This window comes from Mercurialis annua, linkage group LG8 (genome assembly GCF_937616625.2).
Source record: "Mercurialis annua linkage group LG8, ddMerAnnu1.2, whole genome shotgun sequence".
Classification (NCBI taxonomy): domain Eukaryota; kingdom Viridiplantae; phylum Streptophyta; class Magnoliopsida; order Malpighiales; family Euphorbiaceae; genus Mercurialis; species Mercurialis annua.
Genome location: NC_065577.1, coordinates 11,152,878 through 11,175,457, shown reverse-complemented (window position 1 = coordinate 11,175,457; position 22,580 = coordinate 11,152,878).

Here is a 22,580-nt window from a genome sequence, read left to right as displayed (position 1 = left end):
TGTTAGCCTTAACTGCAGCATAGCTCAACACAACATGTCGGGCGACACAAGTCTAACCCGACCCAACCATAAGCCAAAGTGAAAACCAGAGTTTAAAACCAATCCTTAAATAAACCAAAGTCATTTGAAAATAAGAACTCAATCCATAACTTAACAATGCCAACCTTAAAAGCAATAAATCATATAGCTTGCCAACACTTGGCAAGTTTCACCCAAAGTATGTATCACTTAAAATGCCACCTTAAATGCAATCAATAGGATTTAAACACATTTTAAAGATTTAAACTCAAATCTGAAATATTAACTTAGATAGCCATAGCACCTTTGTAAAATTCACCATAACTTATATACCGTAACTAGGGGTGTGCAAAACCGAACCAAAACCAAAAAACCGAACCGAACCGACAAATTCGGTTCGGTTCGGTTTGAGATTTCAAAGAAATTTCGGTTGGTCGGTTCGGTTTTGAGTTAAAAAAAAATTCAGATAGATTTCTATGTAAACCGAACCGAAATAACCGAACCGAAAAACCGACCGAACTGACTGGTTCGGATCGGTTTGAAATTTTTTCTATTTCTAAAATTTCGGTTCGGTTTTTTAAAAAGGCCAAAATCCGGTTCGGTTCGGTTTGAACCGAATGCACACCCCTAACCGTAACAACCATTGATTTTCAAAACTACCCGAGATAAACTATCATTTTATAAATTTCCAAAATAGTTTATAAAATGTATTTCCAGCTATTAACAATTTGATCAAAACCAAAATTAAGCCAAAGCATTCAAATAATCAAATTTGGCAATTTCGCCCAAATTGCCTAAACTAGCCAAACGATTCAAAACCAACAATCGATGAAACAAAGTATGTTACTACTGATTTAAAAACATCAAAACATCATATATAAAATATTAGATCAGCAGATATAGCATTTGAAAACCATGTTGCAATCGTAGCGTTTAACTTTCGTAGAATTGTTAATTTCGCAAATCGCAGAGATTTTACAACACAAACCAATTTCAATTCTCATTTAAAGATAAAAACTTTTTATATCAATATCTATTGATATAAGAACACTTATTAATCAATCAATTTGGATTCAACCATTTAAATAATTCATTAAACGAATCTAATTCGTACAAGTCTATAAATCGGCTAATAATTGTTTAACTACACCAATTCGTTATTGAATCATGCCAAACACTTTCCAAAACTTATAACATCATATTATATATGTATAACTTATCATTTAATCATATAAGATCAGTAGCTTAAACATAGCATATCAATAACAACGATTCAATCCATCAAAATCTTATATTATGCATTTCTAGACAAAATCACACAACAACGAATCCATAAATCAATTAGGAGTAAAACCATTACCTAAGAATGATGAACAAGATTATAATTGATGTACTAAACCAAGGTTCAAAGGGCTGGATCGAAATCAATTGGATTCACAAGCCACCAATGAATAACACAACATAGAAATCGCGTAGATGTTGCGAGTATGATGAAAAATCAAGTTCTTAGCGTAATGAATCGCATCCGGACTTGTTGGAACAAAGGAAATGTGTATTTTTTTATGAAGATATTCGTTTTAGGATTTGCGGAACAAAAACGTTGGCTGCTCACATGAAAATAAGGGTCTATTTATAGACTTATGCGGGCTTTACTTGGGCGTTGCTAAAAGCCACGGTTTAATTATAATTTTGAGAGTTAGAAGCATCCAAACGACGCGAAAATTTTACTCATGCTAGAAAATACTCTTAGGAACATCATATCAAAAGATGGGCATGATTCAACATTTCAATATATCAACGTTTTACTAAAATGGGGCAGTTCTAGAAAACATGCAAATACTGTTTTGATAAGTACCCGAAAATAAATCGAATCAACATCAAACACATACGAGATCATGAGATACATATAAGAAACTTAAAAAGACACTACCAAGGTGTCACAAGTGTTACTTCTAACATATAACCATTTAGAATCAAGTTCGAAACATAACAAGAAAAATGTTGAAATGCAAAATAACAACGAATGCAAGAAAACAACCAATTTGTAAAGGATAACCAAACTTACAAATCAACTTTGAAAAAACAGGTATTACACATAGGCAGAGGTAGAGGTCGCGGTGGTGCAGGTGCTCCAGCACTAGATGTACCACAACCGCCTTTGGATCCGTTCGACTTCACTACGTTTTTGGCTGGGATTGCTGCATTGCAGAAAAATCAAGCACAACTGCAAGCGGGTCAGGTCGCTATGCAGAATCAGTATACCATGTTGGGGCAGTTTGTGCAGCAGCAGGTACCACAGGCTGGTGGTGGTGTTATGGTATCCACAGATAAGGATTTGGTTTTGGCATACATGAGGTTGAAGCCAACTGAGTTTGACGGCAGTGGTGACACCTTAGACTTTCTCAAGGAGGTTGAGCAGAATGCTCAACATTTGCAGGCTACCGAACGTCAAACTATTGTGTTAGTGGAGATGCCTTTGAGAGGTCTGGCTAAGGACTGGTTTCATAAAGTTATCCGACCAGTGATGGTTACAGCTACGTTGGCGGATTTTGTCAACTGGTTCAGAGAGTTCTTCTTGCCATTCTCTATTACTGAGAGTTTCAGAGACATGTTTTTGACGCTTAGCAGGGGTGAGCGATCCGTACAAGAGTTTATGATTTACTATGTTCGTTTGAGCCGTTTTTCTCCTGATCTTCAGATTTATCAGATTAGAGTGAACGACCAGTATGTGAGGGTTTTAGGCCTTAAGTTTGTTGGGCTCCTAACTGAGACTCACCAAGATTTCACCAGTGTAGTGGATAGTGCTTGCCGCTTGGAGAGTTGTTTGCTACATTTTGGGGAGATTTATGACACTAAGAAGACTGGAAGTGTTGTTCCTAATGGTGGAAAGCAGAGTAGTAGTAGCAGCTATCAGTCAAGATCTTCTCAGTTCAAGAGCAAGAAGGGGAATGATTGAAAATGGTATCATCCATACTCCTATAGTACTAGTTGCAGTATAAGTAGATGTGGTTCTGGACGTGGAAATAGTGAAGCTTCTAGCATCCCGTTTTGTCATAACTGCAGGCGCAGGCATTTTGGAGCGTGCTTGGTGTTACTGGATAATTGTTTTGCAAGTGGCCAACCATGTCATTTTTCAAGAGAGTGTCTAACATTTAGGCATCAGGTATCTTCAGCCAGTGTTGCTCAGCCATCCTTTCAGAAGCAGAGGCCTGTATTTTCTCCTTCGCTAGGGTATTCTCAACCTTCCGCTTCTTTTGGTGGCCAGCGGGGCCGTGGTTCAGGAGGATGTGATTTTGGTGGCCGATGTAACAGTGGCCGTGATGCTAATAGTTACAGTACTGTTTAGACACCGCAGCAGGGTTAGGGTCAAGCTAGAGTTTTTACTTTGACTCCTCAAGATGCTTGTGCATCAAATCCCATGGTGCAAGGTATTATTCCAATATTTATTTTAGATGCTTTGTTGTTATTTGATGCGGGTGCAACCCATTCTTTTGTGTCTTCGAGTTTTGCTGACAAGTTGGGTGTAGCACCATCTAGATTGATTGATCATTTATCTATATCTATGCTTATGTCTGATAGTGTTATGGTAGATGTTGTTTATCTATCGTGTTCTTTGGTTATACATGGTAGAGATTGATGTGCAGATTTAATTGTGCTTGACTTGGGGATGGATAGGCTTTAACACCATTATGCCTCAATCAACTATTGGGGGAAGTCAGTTGTGTTTGGGATTCCTGGTGATAATGCCTATTTATTTCTAAGGGGAGAAGACAGAGACACCTAAGAATCTCAATTCTACTATCAAGGCCAAGCGTATATTGGGCAAATGTGGCCAAGGGTTCTTAACGATTGTTCATCATGTGAATGTAGATGTGGGTAGTGTGGACAATATTCTGATAGTGAATGAGTTCACTAATGTTTTTCCTGAGGAGTTATCTGAATTACCACCTAATCGTGACATCGAGTTTTGTATCGATGTTATTCCTGGAACAGCTCCTATTTTGATACCTATGTATTGGACGGCTCTTGACGAGCTTAAAGAGTTGAAGGAACAGTTGCAAGAGTTGCTGGATAACGGTTTCATCAGATTGAGTACTTTTCCGTGGGGTGCTCCTACTGTTTGTTAAGAAGAAGGATGGTTCCTTTTGGCTGTGTATTGATTACAGGCTGTTGAATAAGGTTACTTTCAAGAACATATATTGTCTTCCTTATATTGATGATTAGTTCGACCAGTTTTAGGGTGTGAAGTGTTTCTCTAAGGTTGACTTAAGATCTGGGTATCACCAACTTCAGATTTAGGATGTCGATGTGCCAAAGACTGCTTTCCGTACGCGTTATACGCATTCTGAGTTTTTGGATATGTCATTCGGGTTAACTAATGCACCAGCGGTGTTTATGGATATGATGAATCGTGTTCTCAAGCTATTTTTGGATTAATTTTTATCGTGTTCATTGATGACATTTTGATTTACTCTCGAAGTGAGAAGGAGCATGCATACCATTTGAGGACTGTGCTACAGACGTTGCAAGAGCACCAGTTGTATGCCAAGTTTTCCAAGTGTGATTTTTGGTTGGACAAAGTTACCTTTCTAGACCATATTGTTTCGAAAGATGAGATCAAGGTTGATCCAAAGAAGATTGATGTAGTTATGGATTGGTAGAGGCCGAGGTCATTTACCGAGATCAGAAGTTTTCTTGGGTTAGCTGGCTACTATCGTTGTTTCGTGAAAGATTTCTCCCGAACATCTGCACCGTTAACGAAATTGACACGGAAGAGTGTTAAGTTCGAATGGGCAGCCAAGTGTGAGTCAAGTATTCAGAAGCTTAAAGAGATTTTGACTACAACTCATGTTTTAGCTTTGCCATCTAGAATCGAGGGGTTCACTATGTTATATGATGCTTCTCGGATTGTTTCGGTTGCGTGTTAATGCAACATGGTAGGGTGATTGCCTATGCTTCCCGTCAGTTAAAGAAGCACGAGGTAAATTATCCCACTCATGATCTTGAGTTGGCAGCTGTGGATTTCGCTTTAAAGATTTAGAGGCACTACTTGTATGGTGCGACTTGCGAGGTTTTCATTGATCACAAGACTCTGAAGTATATCTTTGATTAGCATGAGTTGAATCTAAGTGTAATAACCTAAATTTTTAAGGTATTACATATAGTGCTACGAGACATAATTATGAAAATTAAGATTGATGATGTCAGATTAAGATAAGATAATAAGGATTTAGACCGAAGCGAGTCTATCAGAATTATCATAAAATAATAATTTAAATGAGAAATTATTATTTGACAAATTGGATTTGAGCGGAATTAAAAAGAAAGGAAATAAAATAAATAAATTGGAAAGCCCGAGATAATAATTTTCACGCGAAAGCCCGTGAAATATTATTAATAAATTTTCGTCGAAGTTTCATAAATTTACGAAATTGTTTTAAAATTAAGCTCGACGATTAATTAATAATTTGGGTTAAAGTACAATTTAGGCCTTTGACCTAAAATGGAATGTCAGCCAATGATGGCGTAATAACCCTAAAAGTATTACGATGATTGGATCGTGTCACGTGCCCTGAATTATGAAATTTAGGCCAAGTATGTCGGAAATGAGAAGTAAATTAAGAAATATATCGTAATAAGATTAATATGTGGATCAAGAAATAATAATAATTTGAAGTAAAGATTATTATTATTTAAAGCAATTAAGAATTGATCAGAAAAAGAATTTTCGAAGTGATTTAAAAGTTAAGCGCGTCGGTTAATCGATTGAGTTAAAGTTAAAATTAACTGAACCAAAGTGGAATTTTAACCACTACATAATGTCATCAACTTGTTCATTAAGGGGTTGGATATTCATTTCTTATTTTCTCAAGCAAAAGCATCAAAACCCTTTCTTCTCCTCCATGAATGTCAAACCCCTTACCCTTACCCTTACCTTAACTCCATCAGTTTTCCATGATTCTCGAAGCAAATTAATCATAAAATCAAAGATTAGGAAGGTAAGATGAGTAATTTATGGATTTCATGGTTGGTTTTGATGAATTGATGGAGGGAAAAGTTAGAATTTTGTAACACCCCGTATTTTCTTTTCCTTTTTATTGTAAATTCCGCCGTTGGATTGATTGTTTTTGTGCTTCGGTTTTCTTGTTTGACTTGTTGAATAAATTTTAAGTTTGGCCCGTCTTCACTTGTGGGCCTTATAACAAAATTCAATATTTCTTTGTAATACCCAATATAAAATATTAATAATAATAATAATAATAATTATTATTATTATAATAATGTGAATAAAGTAAAATAATAATAATAATAATAATAATAAGAGTGAGTTGGAATTTTAATTTTAAAATAAAAATCCTAAAATATTAATAAGTTATAAATACTCAAACCATAACCTCTATGCTAAAACTTTGATAGAAAAGAAAAGAAAAAAACTGTCATACTGTTGTCCTCTGTGCCGTCATTTCTAAATCAATTAGCCTAAGGTATGATTTCTTACTATCCTTATTCATTATTTTCTCTAACGATGCAATTCATTTATTTAGAATATAAATCACACTTCCCTATAAGCATTGATATCACAGCTATATAAGTCTCATGGCTTTTTAAATGAGTAGCATATTAATAAAGGATTCAGTATTATGGTTGCTTTTCATAATAAAAAACAAAACTTTAAATTATTTTGTTTCACGTTATACGAAGCCATAATACTCTGATGCGGGTACAGTCGACCCTCTAATAGTTAATATTTTATAAATTAATAATTCTAATAATTAATAGAAAATTGAGAGAACCAACTTCGTTCCACGTCGGATAATTAATAATTCTATTATCTAATAATTAATAAAATTTAAAATATATTCTACATGAATATTAATTATTAGAGAGATTTTTTTAAAGAAATATATAACAATTGATGATTTATTTGAGGCAATACTAACCTTAATTCATAAAGTGGAAGTTAAAATACCATCAAATTATGACTTTCTTATTCTTTTGAGAAATTTTAAAAGTTATTAGATAAATAAATTAAAGTAAGTAAAGTATCTATAGTATAAAAAATATTTAAAATTATTTTATTTTATGAATACAATTTTTTAATAATTATTTTTTGGTTTTATATTAATTGATATTTTTTAAATTGAATATAAAATTATTTCTTTTAAATTGAGTGATTGTAAAGTGTATTTAGTTAGTTTTTTTATAATATAATATTAATATTAGGTCTATTAATGTATATGCTTTAAAATATCTTTTATAATTTTTTTATCCAAATTCAATAAATTAATAATTCTAATAATTAATAAATTTTTGATCCACCATATGTATTAATTATCAGAGGGTCGACTGTATAAACTTTCAATATGGAATTGATGTACGCAGGCTATATTCATGTTTTCCATTAATAAAATTTTAATCTTTAAACTATAAAATGTGACAGTTTAGTCCATGGGAATATAGTTATATTGATTGCGAATTAGATTGTTTAAGTGTTGTTGGCATGAATTTATATCTAAGTTGTTTTGGTATAATCATAAACTTAGCTACTGATTTGGGCAAATGCCGATTTTAAAACTAAACTTCCAATTAGCGATTTGGTCGTTAAATTACTATTTGTTTGCATTATGTTAAATCTGAAATTACATTTGATTTGATTCTTACCATACGTTGTGATTACCGATTCAATTACTTTTGGCCGATGATTAATATTATTTTAAATTTGAAATTAATATTTGATTTGATTTTAATTGGATTGGTGATATTTATTATTGGAAATCAATTATATACTTAGCTATGTTATTATTAAATAATAACTTTTCTATTTGTTTCAATTTAAAATTGACCACTTGAATACGATAATTATTTTAATAATCTAAATTAATATAATTACTCGGGTAATTATATTTAATTTTGATTGATATGTCATTATTGGCAAATTTACAATTTAGCCTCTAAAGTTTCTAAAAGCTTATTCAAGTTAAGTTTTGCCTATTGGATAACTTTTGAACTTTTTTTTGAATTATAAATTAATAAATTGATAACGAATAATTAACTTGATTTCGAATATCTGTCACGACCCAATTTCATGAATCGTGACTGGCGCTAGGGTATGGGTATGGTTATACAAAAACCCGTAGCAAGCCTCGCGGAAATCAAATAAACATTTAAACCTGCAGAAAACTACCCGGGGGCAACCGAGACTCCAACCTAGGTCTAGCAATTTATATTACAGTTCTAGTATAAATAACTTAAATATCTTAAATGTTCAACAGCATGCTTTATATATAACAATATCGTAATCCAGAGTAATCATGCCAAATATAAATAATCGAATATATCGACAATCCCAACGTGTAATATCAAATGCAATAAATAACTAGTTCTACTGCGGTCTAAGAGTTCGAAAAGAGTAACTAGTTAAATAACATAAAAACCTCCGAAGAATCAAAAGAATCGGAGTGGACCAGCTTTCAAATCATAAACCTGAAAAATTTGGGAAAACAACGGGGTCAGATATACTGAGATTAGTTCGCAATACTATTTACATTTATTAAGTTTAAAACCCTTAAATCAAAACAGTTTATACTAATATAGTATGATTATGGAAAACAGTATTGAAAGGATCCCAGCGTAAGTATGACATAGCATACTGATAAACCCAGAGTGGACGGGAACAAATCCTCGTCATAAATATATACCAGCGTAAGTAAGACTTTAGTCTGCCGTTTTCCAGAGTACTCACCGGTGCACACAGTCTCGATACAAGCCTATCGAGTAGCTCGTTTCAATCCAGATGCACAATCCGTAAAAACAGTTCAAAAGAATTTATAATATCAAAATACGATGCAATACTTAATAAAGCGGTAAATAGCACTACAAACTCACTGCTTGCTTATCCACGTGAAACTTCGGCAAACAGCTAACCCTGGTTCGACTCCGGAGCGCGAGTAGTCGAAGAGTCTAAAAATAAATCATACGTTAAAATCGCTCCAACCCCTAACTCTAAGAATACTAGACACCACGTAGGACTAGCACAAATAATAAGCCAGATAAGTCACAGAGAAACACAGTCTCGAATAAATTATAATGCCGTAAATAAATCAAGCCTATTGAGTTCATATTTAAAAATCATCCGAAAATATTAATTAAATAATATTTAATTAATAAATAAAATCATTTCCTCAAATAGTGGGGTAGCCGGGTTTCTTAAAACTACCAAGCTATTCCCACATGTCGGGCGACCCATGTCTAACTCGACCCAACCATAAAACCAGAGTTATAAACCACAGTTTATAATTTAATATTTAATAAAATATTAATCGATATTAAAATAGAACTCAATAGCTTAAAACCCAAGTAATTAAAGATTACCGGTAAAAATATCTCAAATAATTAAATAACAAAATAAGCAAAATATAACTTTAATCACAAAGGCATTTTGAGCCGAAAATATCAAATTATCAATTAAATAATAATAAATAATGATTATTAATTTAATTTTTAAATACTCAAATATTATTTTTAGGTCTTAAAAATAATATATCTAATTTGACAACTTTCAAATTAAATGAAATCTCCAATTTCTATTTAATACAGTCAATTTACAAAATTATAAATAAACTATAATAAGATTAATATTAATCTAATTTTAAAATATTAATGCCTAATGTAATTTCGATTTATAAAATAATATTATTTAAACCGCTAAATAAATAAGTCCAAATCAATTTCCTAATTTAATATTTAAAATTAATATAGAATAGTTAATTAAGTGACTTAAAGGATTAAAACAATTTAATACCAATTAAGTTAGTGGCCTAAAAGGATACTTAACCAAAAACAAATCATGAAACCCAATCACACATTGCCACCTTGTCATCTTCATCAATATGAAACCCAAACAACCAAACTCAACATTTCATTCCAGCATTACGAACACAGTAGCAAGCCAAAATTTGTCCAGCTTCCATAATTCAAATAACATCAATTATTTCAAAAACTTTTTTCTACTATCCCAAAGCCCTAACCATTCATAACCCATCAATTAACTAAATCTAGAACAAGAACGTTCATTAATGAAATCGAGATCAAAGTTCAAAAACTTAGAAACCGAAAATTTAAGTAGCGAAGAACATGAGGAATCAACGGTTACGAGTTCAACGATCCAATTATACAAAATATAAAAGTTAACAATCCTAGATACCATAATCAACAACACAAGATAAGAACAAACATTCGGCAGAGAAAGACTTTGCAAGTTCACAGTTAAAGCAAAACAATACGGCAAGACGGCTGCGATTGAAATGGGATAATCTACGTACCGTTTGACGGAATTCCAAAAGCAAAGTTGTAGAGGAATGAGTCTACTTTCACGGGGAGGAAACATAACTGGATTCGGTCTAGAAACAGCTACAAACGAATCAAAATACGAAGGTATCGTTTAGAACTCAAAACATAGTGTAATTTGAAAACGATAATTCGGCGGCTGCTATAACGAAAAAGATAACGTACCGTTTCACGAAAACGAAGCTCGGTCTCGAAGATTAGTGAGTCTTCTATCGTTGGAGAGATTCAGAACTTATTTCGGTTCTGAAATGCATGTTGAATTTGATTAAAAACGGAAATGGTACAAAAGAAGAAATTCTGAAATTCAAAACCAAGTACCTATTTTCAGTGAGGAATGGAAGAATTCAGAAGCTTAGAGATCAATAATGTTCGGCTAGGGTTTGGGGACTGTGTGTAGGGTTTATTAGGGTTTAAAAAACGATTTAAATATTGCAAGAATCAAGCTGAAAATCCGGGGAAAGAATCGTGTGCAGCTAAAATTCAAAGCAGAATGAAGGTTGGAGGAAATGGTTCTGATCCGTGAACATAATGTTTAGAAATGAGACCAAAAGGTCGAAACACCCCCAGACTTAACAAACAACATATAAATGATCCCTTATTCATACCAAACTTCAAATTAATCCACGAAACAAATTTCAAATACGTAAACGGCTCAATTAATTTCCGAAACTCGCAAATTAAATTTCAAATTTTTTACGGGATATTACAATATCAAATTGGCTAAATTACAGTTTAGCACGTAAACATTTTTTTAAACCTAAATTGGCTAAAGTACAGTTTAGTCCCTAAACTTTTATAAACTTAAAATGGTTAAGTTTTGGTTGTAACTTGGGTTACTTGGATTTGAAGATATTGAATTCTATTTTTTTTAAATGGATAACTATTTTATTAAGTATTTTAATTTATAAACTCGTGTTTATAAATTTAATAAAGTTTTGGTTTGGGTTAGACTGTGATCGCCCAATCAGTGGGAAGAAGTTTGGTAGTTTTTAATAACTCGGCTGACTCACTGATATGGATTTTAACTTGGGTTTATTTAAATTATTTTACGAATCATTCTAAATATGTTTATATGATTTGTACTCTATAACTTGGGTTATATTTGGAAAACATATAATATAAGTATTTATTAAATGTGGCTTGGTATTGCGTGGTGCTAGTCCTATGTAGTGTCTAGTACTCTTTAGAGTTAGGGTCTGATTTTAATTATGATTTTAATATTTTATTTAGACCCATCGACTGTACATACTTCAGAGGCGAACCAGAGTTAGGTGCTTGTCAGGATCACGTGGATTTAGCAAGCAGTGAGTTTATATCTCTATTTACCTCTTTATGAAGCAATTATTATATTATATATATATATATATAAACAACTTTTGAACTGTTTTCAGCATTGTGGATTTGATTTGGAACGTGCTACTCGATGGACATCATCGGGACTGCGTGCGCACTAGTAATAATTATGGTATTAAGGTAAGTTTGAGATACGTCTCACCTTAGTGAAGGCACCGGTGGAAGATACGTCTCCTGGGCTCACTATTTATTAAGTGATAGTCGGGGATCGGTTATTGAGATACGTCTCACCGACACGACAATGGATTTAGAATTGTGGTTTAGGGTTTCATTGGTAATCCATAATGAAAATATTTTATTAAATGTTTTTAAATATTTTCAACTTAATAAATGTAAATGGTTATATAAACTCTACTCAGTAAATCTGACCCCGTTGTTTTCCCAAATTTTCCAGGTTTATGATTTGAGCATTTGTCGATCTGTATTTCTTCATTTTTCGGAGGTTCTTTATTTATTTCAGAATAAAGTGTCGAACTATTTTAAACTCTTAGACCTTAGTAGTAGTTTCAGATATTTATGTCTTAGTCTTACGTTTATAGTTTTGACTATTGTTTGTTGGATTGGTCCAACTATTATTTTATCGCTTTTGCCATGATTACAGTGTTTATGGTATTTATATTATATTACCATACTGTTGGAGATTATTTTGCAATAAGCGTACTTTAAATATATGTTGTTTATATGTACTGTTAGATTAGGCTGAAGTCTCAGTTGCCCCCGAGCATGTGGTTTTATGCAGGTACATTGTTTTAAATGTGTTAAGTTGGTTATCCGCAAGGCTAGCTACGAGTTTTGGTACAACCATACCCATACCCTAGCACCGGTCACGATTCATGAAATTGGATCGTGACATGTTTATAGGGATTAATTGGGGTTTTGTGTATTTGATTGTGCAAGGTAATTGTAAGCATATATGGAGGAATTGGATGATGAATTTGGAGCTTGAACCTTTGGCATAAGTCATCAACAAAGGTGATGTTCAGATTCTGAAATTTGTTGAGCTTTGTTGAATGAATTGGATGAGAAATGGATTAGAGTATTCGACAATCTCATGGTGTTTTGAATGTGTGATAATTGATGATTGTAGTAATAGAAATGCTGTTGTTATGCTTGGGTAATGTTAAAGCATATTAGGAATGTGGATATATTAGAATCAATTAGTCTATTAATTAGTAGCTAAATTATAGGCTAATTGATTATGATTGATTGTGATTAATTATTTTCTAGAGTAGGATTTCCTTCCTAGAATAGAGATTCTATACTTGTATAAATAGCCTTGTAATTGTTGAACATAACACACAACAACTTATTCTCTATCTCTGTTTATAACATGGTATCAGAGCATTACTCTAAAGAATAGGATTTTTTTTCTTCTGCCTAAAGAAGCAGTGTAGTAGTATTTGCAGTAGTGTTGTGTTACCGCCTAACGAAGCAATCAGTTGCAACTTTGTCGGTCATCAACTTTGGTGGAAATTATGACGGAAAATAAAATTGTGATTTGTCACTACTGTCATAGAGCATGTCATATGAAGCGAGATTGCAAGAAGTTGCAGGCTAAGAGATCTCAGTTAATTCGTATTGCATCTACGGTTAAAACCTCTGTAAAAACGGTTACTATTTCAGCAGATGAGTATGCCAGGCTCATTCAATCTAGTTCAGTAAATGACGTTGCTGAATCAGGTAAATCTAGTACATGTCTTGTTTCTTCATCTTCAAAATGGGTCATTGATTCAGGTGCTACAGATCATATGACAGGTAATCCTAGTTTGTTCTCTAAATTTCAGTCAAATCAGTCTAGCTCTTCTTTTACTTTAGCCGATGGGTCGCAATCATGTGTTGTTGGTTCTGGAACTATTAAACCCACATCATCATTACCTTTGTCATCTGTTCTTAGTTTACCTCAATTATCTTTCAATTTGATGTCTGTTAGTAAACTTACTCGTACTTTGAATTGTTCTGTCACTTTCTTTCCCGATTATTGTTTGTTTCACGATCTTATGACGAAGAAGATTATTGGTAAGGGACATGAATCCGGAGGCCTCTACATACTTGATCCAGAAATACCAAAATCTATAGCTTGCATTGGAATTGTAACTCCTTTTGAAGCAATTGTCGGTTTGGCCACCCTTCTCTCTCTTTATTAAAGAAACTTTTTCCTCAATTTTCTAGCATGTCATCTCTAGATTGTGAGTCTTGTCAGTTTGCAAAACATCATCGTCTTAGTTCTAGTCCAAGAATCAATAAACGAGCTAGTGCACCTTTTGAGTTAGTACACTCTGATGTTTGGGGTCCTTGTCCAGTTACAGCTAAAACTGGATTCAGATACTTTGTTACTTTTGTGGATGATTACTCTAGAACGACAAGGTTATACTTGATGAAAAATCGTTCAGAATTATTTTCTCATTTTACTAATTTCTGTGCTGAAATCCAAACTCAATTTAGTAAGCCTGTGCAAATTTTAAGAAGTGATAATGCTAAAGAGTATTTGTCAAACACCTTTCAAAATTATATGGTGAATCATGGTATTCTTCACCAAACTTCTTGTGTGGACACACCATCCCAAAATGGTGTTGCTGAAAGAAAAAATAGATATCTTCTTGAAACTGTTAGAGCTTTGTTATTTCAAATGCAGGTTCCTAAATATTTTTGGTCTGATGCTGTTTCTACAGCTTGTTTTCTAATCAATAGAATGCCTTCCACGGTACTATCTCGTGAGACTCCTTATCAAGTTCTCTTTCCTAATAAAACTTTGTTTCCTATTGAACCTAGGATATTTGGTTGTACTTGTTTTGTTAGAGATGTCCGTCCTCAGATAACGAAACTTGATCCAAAATCTTTAAAGTGTATTTTCCTTGGATATTCTCGTGTTCAAAAAGGATATAGGTGCTATAGTCCTACTCTTAGCAGGTACCTTGTATCAGCTGATGTCACCTTCTTGGAAAATGTTCCATTTTCTTTATCTTCAGGTCCTACTAGTCAGGGGGGAGGATGATCTGCTAATATATACTGTTAGATCACGCTCTGTACCTCCTCCTCGTGCTCCGACTAAGCCTCTTATAATTCAAACATATTCTCGTCGAACACAACCGTCTAATCATGTAACTACACCTACTTTTGGTCCTCCAGTTCCATGTCCTGAACCAGCATCTTCGTCATCGGATCCGCCTCCGAGCGATGATCTTCCCATTGCTCTTCGTAAAGGTAAGCGTACTTGTACTTATCCTGTGTCTTCTTTTGTTTCGTATGACCATTTTTCGTCATCATCTTGTTTTTTTATTGCGTCTCTTGATTCTGTTTCTGTTCCTAAGTCTGTAAAAGAGGCTTTATCCCATGCTGGATGGCATAAAGCTATGATTGAGAAGATGAATGCTTTGGATACTAATGGTACCTGGACCTTAGTTGATTTACCTGCAGGGAAACGAACTATTGGATGTAAATGGGTGTTTGCTGTTAAAGTTAATCCTGATGGCTCTGTTGCTAGGTTAAAAGCTCGCCTTGTTGCAAAAGGTTATGCTCAGACATATGGAGTGGATTACTTTGAAACCTTTTCTCCTGTTGCTAAGCTTACTTCTGTGAGGCTATTTATTTCAATGGCGACTACTCATCATTGGCCTTTACATCAATTAGATATCAAGAATGCGTTTCTTCACGGAGATCTTCAAAAGGAAGTCTATATGGAGCAACCACCTGGTTTTGTTGCTCAGGGGGAGTATGGGAAAGTATGTCATCTTTGCAAATCCTTATATGGCTTGAAACAGAGTCCTCGTGCTTGGTTTGGCAAGTTCAGTGATGCTATTGAGAAGTTTGGGATGAAGAAGAGTAAATCTGATCACTTTGTTTTCTATAAACAATCTAATTGTGGCATTATACTATTAGTTGTGTATGTGGATGATATTGTAATCACTGGCAGCGATTCCATTGGAATTTCATCTCTCAATTCTTTTCTGCATACACAGTTTCATACTAAAGATTTGGGAGTGTTGAAATATTTCTTGGGAGTCGAAGTGATCAGAAGCAAGAAATGCATCTTCTTATCTCAGAGGAAGTATGTGCTTGACTTATTATCTGAAACAGGAAAATTGGGAGCTAAGCCATGTAGTGCTCCAATGATTCCTGGTCTGCAACTTACGAAAGATGGAGAACTATTTGAAGATCCAGAGAGATATAGACAATTGGTGGGTAAACTAAATTATCTTACTGTGACTCGTCCGGACATTGCTTATTCAGTCAGTGTAGTCAGTCAGTATATGGCATCTCCTACTATTGATCATTGGAAGGCAGTAGAGCAGATTTTGTGCTATCTAAAAGGGGCACCTGGTCGTGGAATCTTGTATGGTGATCATGGTCACATTAGGATTGAATGTTTTTCAGATGCTGATTGGGCTGGATCGAAAGAAGATCGAAGATCCACCACAGGATATTGTGTTTTTGTTGGAGGTAATTTGATTTCTTGGAAAAGCAAGAAACAAAATTTAGTTTCGCGATAAAGTGCAGAATCAGAGTATAGGGCTATGGCAAAGTCTATTTGTGAGATAATGTGGATATACCAACTCCTTGATGAACTGGGTTTGCAAGCTTCTAAGCCAGCTAAGTTGTGGTGTGACAACCAAGCTGCACTTCATATTGCATCCAATCCAGTGTTCCATGAGCGGACCAAGCATATTGAGATTGACTGTCACTTTATTCGTGAAAAGATTCAGCAAGGTTTAGTTTCTACAGGTAATGTGAAGACTGGAGAACAACTGGGAGATATTTTCACAAAAGCTCTTAACGGAGTTCGGGTTGATTATCTTTGTAACAAGTTGGGCATGATTAACATCTATGCTCCAACTTGAGGGGGAGTGTTAAAGCATATTAGGAATGTGGATATATTAGAATCAATTAGTCTATTAATTAGTAGCTAAATTATAGGCTAATTGATTATGATTGATTGTGATTGATTGTGATTGATTATTTCCTAGAGTAGGATTTCCTTCCTAGAATAGAGATTCTATACTTGTATAAATAGCCTTGTAATTGTTGAACATAACACACAACAACTTATTCTCTATCTCTGTTTATAACAAGTAATGAGTGAAATGTTGAAATAAAATTGGGCTAAGGGTTTGGCCATTATGATAAGGTGATGATAAATGGCTCAAATGATGGTTATAAGCTTTGATTTTGCATGATTAACAGCTGAAATTAAGCAGATTAGGATTGATGAATGTTTGATTGGAATTTGATGAATGGTTCAGCTTGTGTGGTTCATGCCTAAGTGATTTTAATGGTCTTAATTTTTGGTTTGCGAGTGTCTATGATTGTATTTAAGGGCTGGATTATGTTGATGCAAAAGTATGATATCAATAGGTTTTTAGTTCCAACGCGTAATGGTTTCAATCCGAGTTTGTAAACAATAGTTTAACGTTTTGCAAGAAATTGTTATGCAAAATAGCCGTAATGCGAGAGCTTTATCTTGATTTGTAGAATTCCAAATTGAGTTATGTTTGTTGTTACAGAAACTTAAGATGTTTTCTAAATTTTTCAAAGTTTAAGTTTGTCCTAATTCGGTCTCTAAGATGTTCATTTGGAGCAGAACATTATGTTGCTCAGAATGTCCTCGAGTTTTTAACACAGACCAAGGATGCAACTTCCAGGTTAATTTCCGACACCTTCGGGTGCTAACTCAGCCCAATACCTAAACAAGAATTGTAGGCTACATTCCGAAATTTAAGAATGTCATTTTTTTAGGGGTAGGAGTATTTTTAGTTAAGCTTTTTTTATATCGAAGTAGGCTGCATGTCACGACCCATTTTCATGAATCGCGACCGGCACTAGGGTATGGGTAGTGTAGTATCAAAACCCGTAGCTAGCCTTTCATTTAACATATTAACACGTAAACTTGCAGAAAACCAATGCTCGGGGGCAACCGAGACTTCAGCCTAAATCTAGCAGTTATAATATTCAACAATTAAGATAACATGCTTTCCAATAATAGTATTAAATCAGCTTAACATAAATAATCTGGAATAATCGTTTAACATGCCAGAGCAATAAATAATCAGTCAGACCAATCTGACAACAACTAGAATAAAATAAAGACGTCTAGTTACTACTGCGGTCTAAGAATAAAACAGTTTTACAGTTTATCAAAAATAAATGGAACCTCCGAGGAAAAGTAAATGCAGAGATCACCAGACTCTCTCAGATCATAACCCTGGGAAAATTGGGAAAACAACGGGGTCAGATATACTGAAATGAGTTTATACCACTATCTACATTTATTAAGTGGAAAACCTATAAAACCGTTTAAAACATTTAATAACGATATTACGAATAATAGTTGGAACCTTAATCCACAATTCCAAATATAAACATAATCCAATAGGTCTGGTCCCGAGAGCTGAGCTACACCGAGTTACCACTGACCACACTTATACCAGAGTCCCGAGAGCTGAGCTACACCGAGTTACTCTACCTGGTCCCGAGAGCTATGCTCACACCGAGTTACCACATTTCCATATATACCTTACCCAGATCAATACTGGTGCGCACGCATTCCTAATGATGCCCATTAGGTAGCATGTTCCAACTAAAAGCAATAATATAAAAACAGTTCGAAATATACGTACAATATATATATTTAATATTAAAATAACAATTTACTTAATAAAGCGGTAAATAGTAAGTACAAACTCACTTCTTGCTAATCCACGTGATAACCGGCAAGCAACTAATCCTGGTTCGCCTCTGGAGCACGAACAATAGACGAGTCTAGACAAATTAAATAATTATTAAAAACAGACCCTAACTCTAGAGAGTATTAGACAACACATAGGACTAGCACAATATAACACGTCGGAATAAACAGTCCAGAACAACACAAAAATACCCATTAGGTAATAAAGCCCGATTAATATAAGTCTATTGAGTTCTCGTTTAAAAATCTGATTAACAAATATTATTTAATAATCTTTAAATAATAATAAATTTCAAATAGTGGATTAGCCGAGTTACTAATAACTCCCAAGCTAATCTCACTTGTCGGGTGACCCAAGTCTAACCCGACTTAAAACGCTTATCAAATATAAACCCGAGTTTATATTTATAAAATAATTTGATAAAATAATAATCCATGTTAAAAGCAGAACTCAATAATTCCAATTTCAAGTAACCCAAGTTACAACCAAAACTTAACCATTTTAAGTTTATAAAAGTTTAGGGACTAAACTGTACTTTAACCAATGTAGGGACTAAACTGTACTTTCGCCAATTAGGGACCAAACTGTACTTTAGCCAATTTGATATTTGAAATCAAATTAATTACTTTTGTTTATAAATAAAATAAAATATAAAGTTACTAACCAAAAACTTAATTAAATAAGTTTTAAAACTGTTTAGGGACTAAATTGTAATTTAGCCGATTTATACCAAATCGAAATTCGAAACTAATTATAATTACCCGAGTAATTATATTAGCTTAATTTATAAATAACTATTGTTTTAAATATTTAATTATAAATTAAAATAAAATCCAAGCTATAAGTTAAAGTTTAACATTAAGGATTTGTTTGATTTAAACAAAACAATTAGATGATCAAAAAGGACATTTGACCATCATCTCCATTTCAAAATGAACACTCCCCGCCCAAGCCTAAGATTCATAAGGCAAAACTTCATTTTTCTTAGCTACTGCAACTTCTTAATCAAGGATTCAACTTTCAAAACATAATCAATTAATCAAACTTTACAATCAATCCATATCATTAATCCTAACCTAACAATAACTCAAAATCTCAAACCATGTAACAGTAGACATATAGCAAGAACAAGCATGGCAATACTCACATGAACACGACATCGAAGAACGGAATGATTTATCACAACCTATCGTTTAGTTTATGATTCACAACATTCACAACATTCCTAGAGGCCTAATAATCATGAAACATAACAAGAACACAACCATCCAACAAAGATAGATCGGCATAAACTTATTGAAATCAAGAAACAGTTTTTTAACTAAAGAAAACGATAACCGAATGGCGATTGAAACGAGGTCGATTACGTACCGTTCAACAAAAACGAGGTAGGGAAACGTAGATACGCGAGTCTAGAATCTCCGGGATCAAACAGAATCAATTTCGATCTAGAAACGAAGGAGAACGACTCAAATTATGGAATGCCGTTCAAACGTGAAAACTGAAATCAATGGATTAAAGAAACTTACTGAATCATCAACTTTGAGGGATGATTTCAGCAACGTTTCTCAGTAAAAATGGATGTTAAAGGTGGCTACGGTTTGCTTGTAGTGTGGAGAATATATTAGGGTTGAGTTTTAGGTATTTAAGTAGGTCGATATAGATTAGAATGGAAGTCGAAACTGCCCCCACCAACCGGTATGGCTGTTCTCGAACGAGAACAGCCATTTTAAGCTGGTTCTCGTTCGAGAACCCTGGTTTCGAACGACAACCAGGCTTAAACGTTGGGTTCTCGTTCGAGAACCAACAAGTTCTCGAACGAGAACTGTTGCTGAACCTCAGGTCTCGTTCGAGACCTGGGTTACCAGCAAGTGGTTCAACCACTTGGTTGAACCACACCTTACTGTATTTCCTTTTTTTTATTTGAACCTAAACCGAACCGAACCAAAATTTAAACTACGAATCGAACCGCCTCCCGAAAAACTCAATTTATTTCCGAAAACACATTTAGAAAAATTTAAAAAATTTCCGGGATATTACACTGGAAAAACAGCTTTTAAACGAAAAGTCGTAATATTAATTCGTCGTGTTATCGAATTTGCGTAGACCCGGCGTGACAATTACCGACGAGGCTCGGAATTTACGGATCGAGATATTAATTTGCATTGTTTAAAGTATTTGGATAGCAAATGGTGAGTACTCTTTAATTACTCGTCGATATTAATAACGACGCATATTTTGATATACGAAAGGCTATATGAATATAAATATGTTTGAATTGTATATTGATATATGTTTGAAAGTAGTATGAATTACATGTTTTGAAAATGGTTGTTTATGTTATTTTGATAATAACATAATTATATGAACGAAAATTGCTTAAAGTACTGGGGATGGGTAAAGCTATATAATACGAAAACGAGTACCGATAATATACGAGCAAAGAAACATAGTACATTCCAATATGTACTATTAAGCATAAAAATACTCTATATGTGCATGTATTGTAGATGTATGTTTCAAATTGTAATGTGCATTGCCATGGTCCATAAATGATAAAGAAAACCAAACGTAAAGTATCGAAACGATTAAAGTACGTGATAAAAGAATTATACTACATTCAATAATAAAGATCTGAGATACAAGGTTGAACTCGGTAGAACTATCCTGAGACCTGTATCTCACCAATTCTCGATTATAGTCCTCATTACTCATATGATAATAAAATCAAGCATAATACATCGAGAATCAACACGAAATAGAGTGAGAACAGATGTGAAATAAGCTTTTCTATTAATTGACAATAGGAACGATGCGATCAATAGTAAAGTTCAAAAAATCTTTCATATCAGAGATGAAGATATCTTATTTTCGACAGACATGAGGTTGAACTCAGTGGAATTATCTCGGGACCTGTTTCTAGGTAGTTAAACTCGGTGGAACTATCCCGGGACTCACCTCGATTAGTACGGACGTAAGAAATGGTACGCGTTTAACTCGGTGGAACTATCCCGGGACTGTACCATATGGTTGTGGTTAAACTCGGTGGAACTATCTCGGGACCAAACCATAAGGAATAAGTTATAAGCGACTTGTCAAAAGTACAGTTCGATAAGGATCCACTACGATGTTATGAACTAGGATCTCAATCGAACACTTGAGAAACTAAAAGAAAGACATCAAAACATCAATATGAAATGAAAGATGTCATATGAGAACATAACATAAACTATATGTTTATCAAATATACAAGAGTGATGAAAGAAATTAAAGAATATATGAACTATGGTTTGAGAAAAGTATTTTCTACATTAAGCAATTTTCAAACATTTTCACCCTTTATGTGATATTGCTTGTAATTTGGTGAATTCACTCAGTTTTATACTGACCCCTTTGCTCCTCTCATTTTACAGGAAAACTTAATTATGATTTGGAGAGTGAAGATTCCGAAGTCATTTATATAAGACGTGAAAAAAGGTTTTCATTCTAGTAGTCCGTAGTAGTCTAGATGGTTTTGACTATATATTTGTACAGTTCGTTTTAACTCTGTCGTATGTTTCAAATGGGGTCACATATATTTTGATAGTGCTTCATATATGAAACACGATTTATAAAGCAAAAAATATATAAGTGTTTTTAGGCTTGCTACGGGTTTCGAAGCTACCACTCCCATTTCCTAGCGCCGGTTTCAGCTCATAAATTTGGGTCGTGACACTAAGGCAGAGGAGATGGTCATAGTTATTGAAGGACTATGATTGTACCATTCATTACCATCTATGTAACGCTAATGTGGTAGCCGATTTTTTGAGTCGTAAATCTTGGGGAAATTTGGCTTATATTTCTGAGGTTTGGCGTAGGCTCATGGTTTGCGAGTGGTATGGTTCGATAGCTTCGGGTTTTTGTTTTCAGATTTCGCAGAGTGACAGTTTGTCAGCTGATAAGCTATTATTTTACGTAGTTTTTATAGCATTTATTCGTTAGTTTTCATTACTATTGCATAAAATAAGAGCGTATATAATTAGGTTTTCATGTTTTGTAGTTTTTATGAATAAATATTAAATCTCATCATTTTTGGGGTATTTATGATTGAAACAGGGTTAAATAGTCAAAGCCATAAGAATTTAGAAAACCAGAGCCAAACCCGAGCCCAACCGGTTCGAGTTGAATCGAACCGGTCAATAA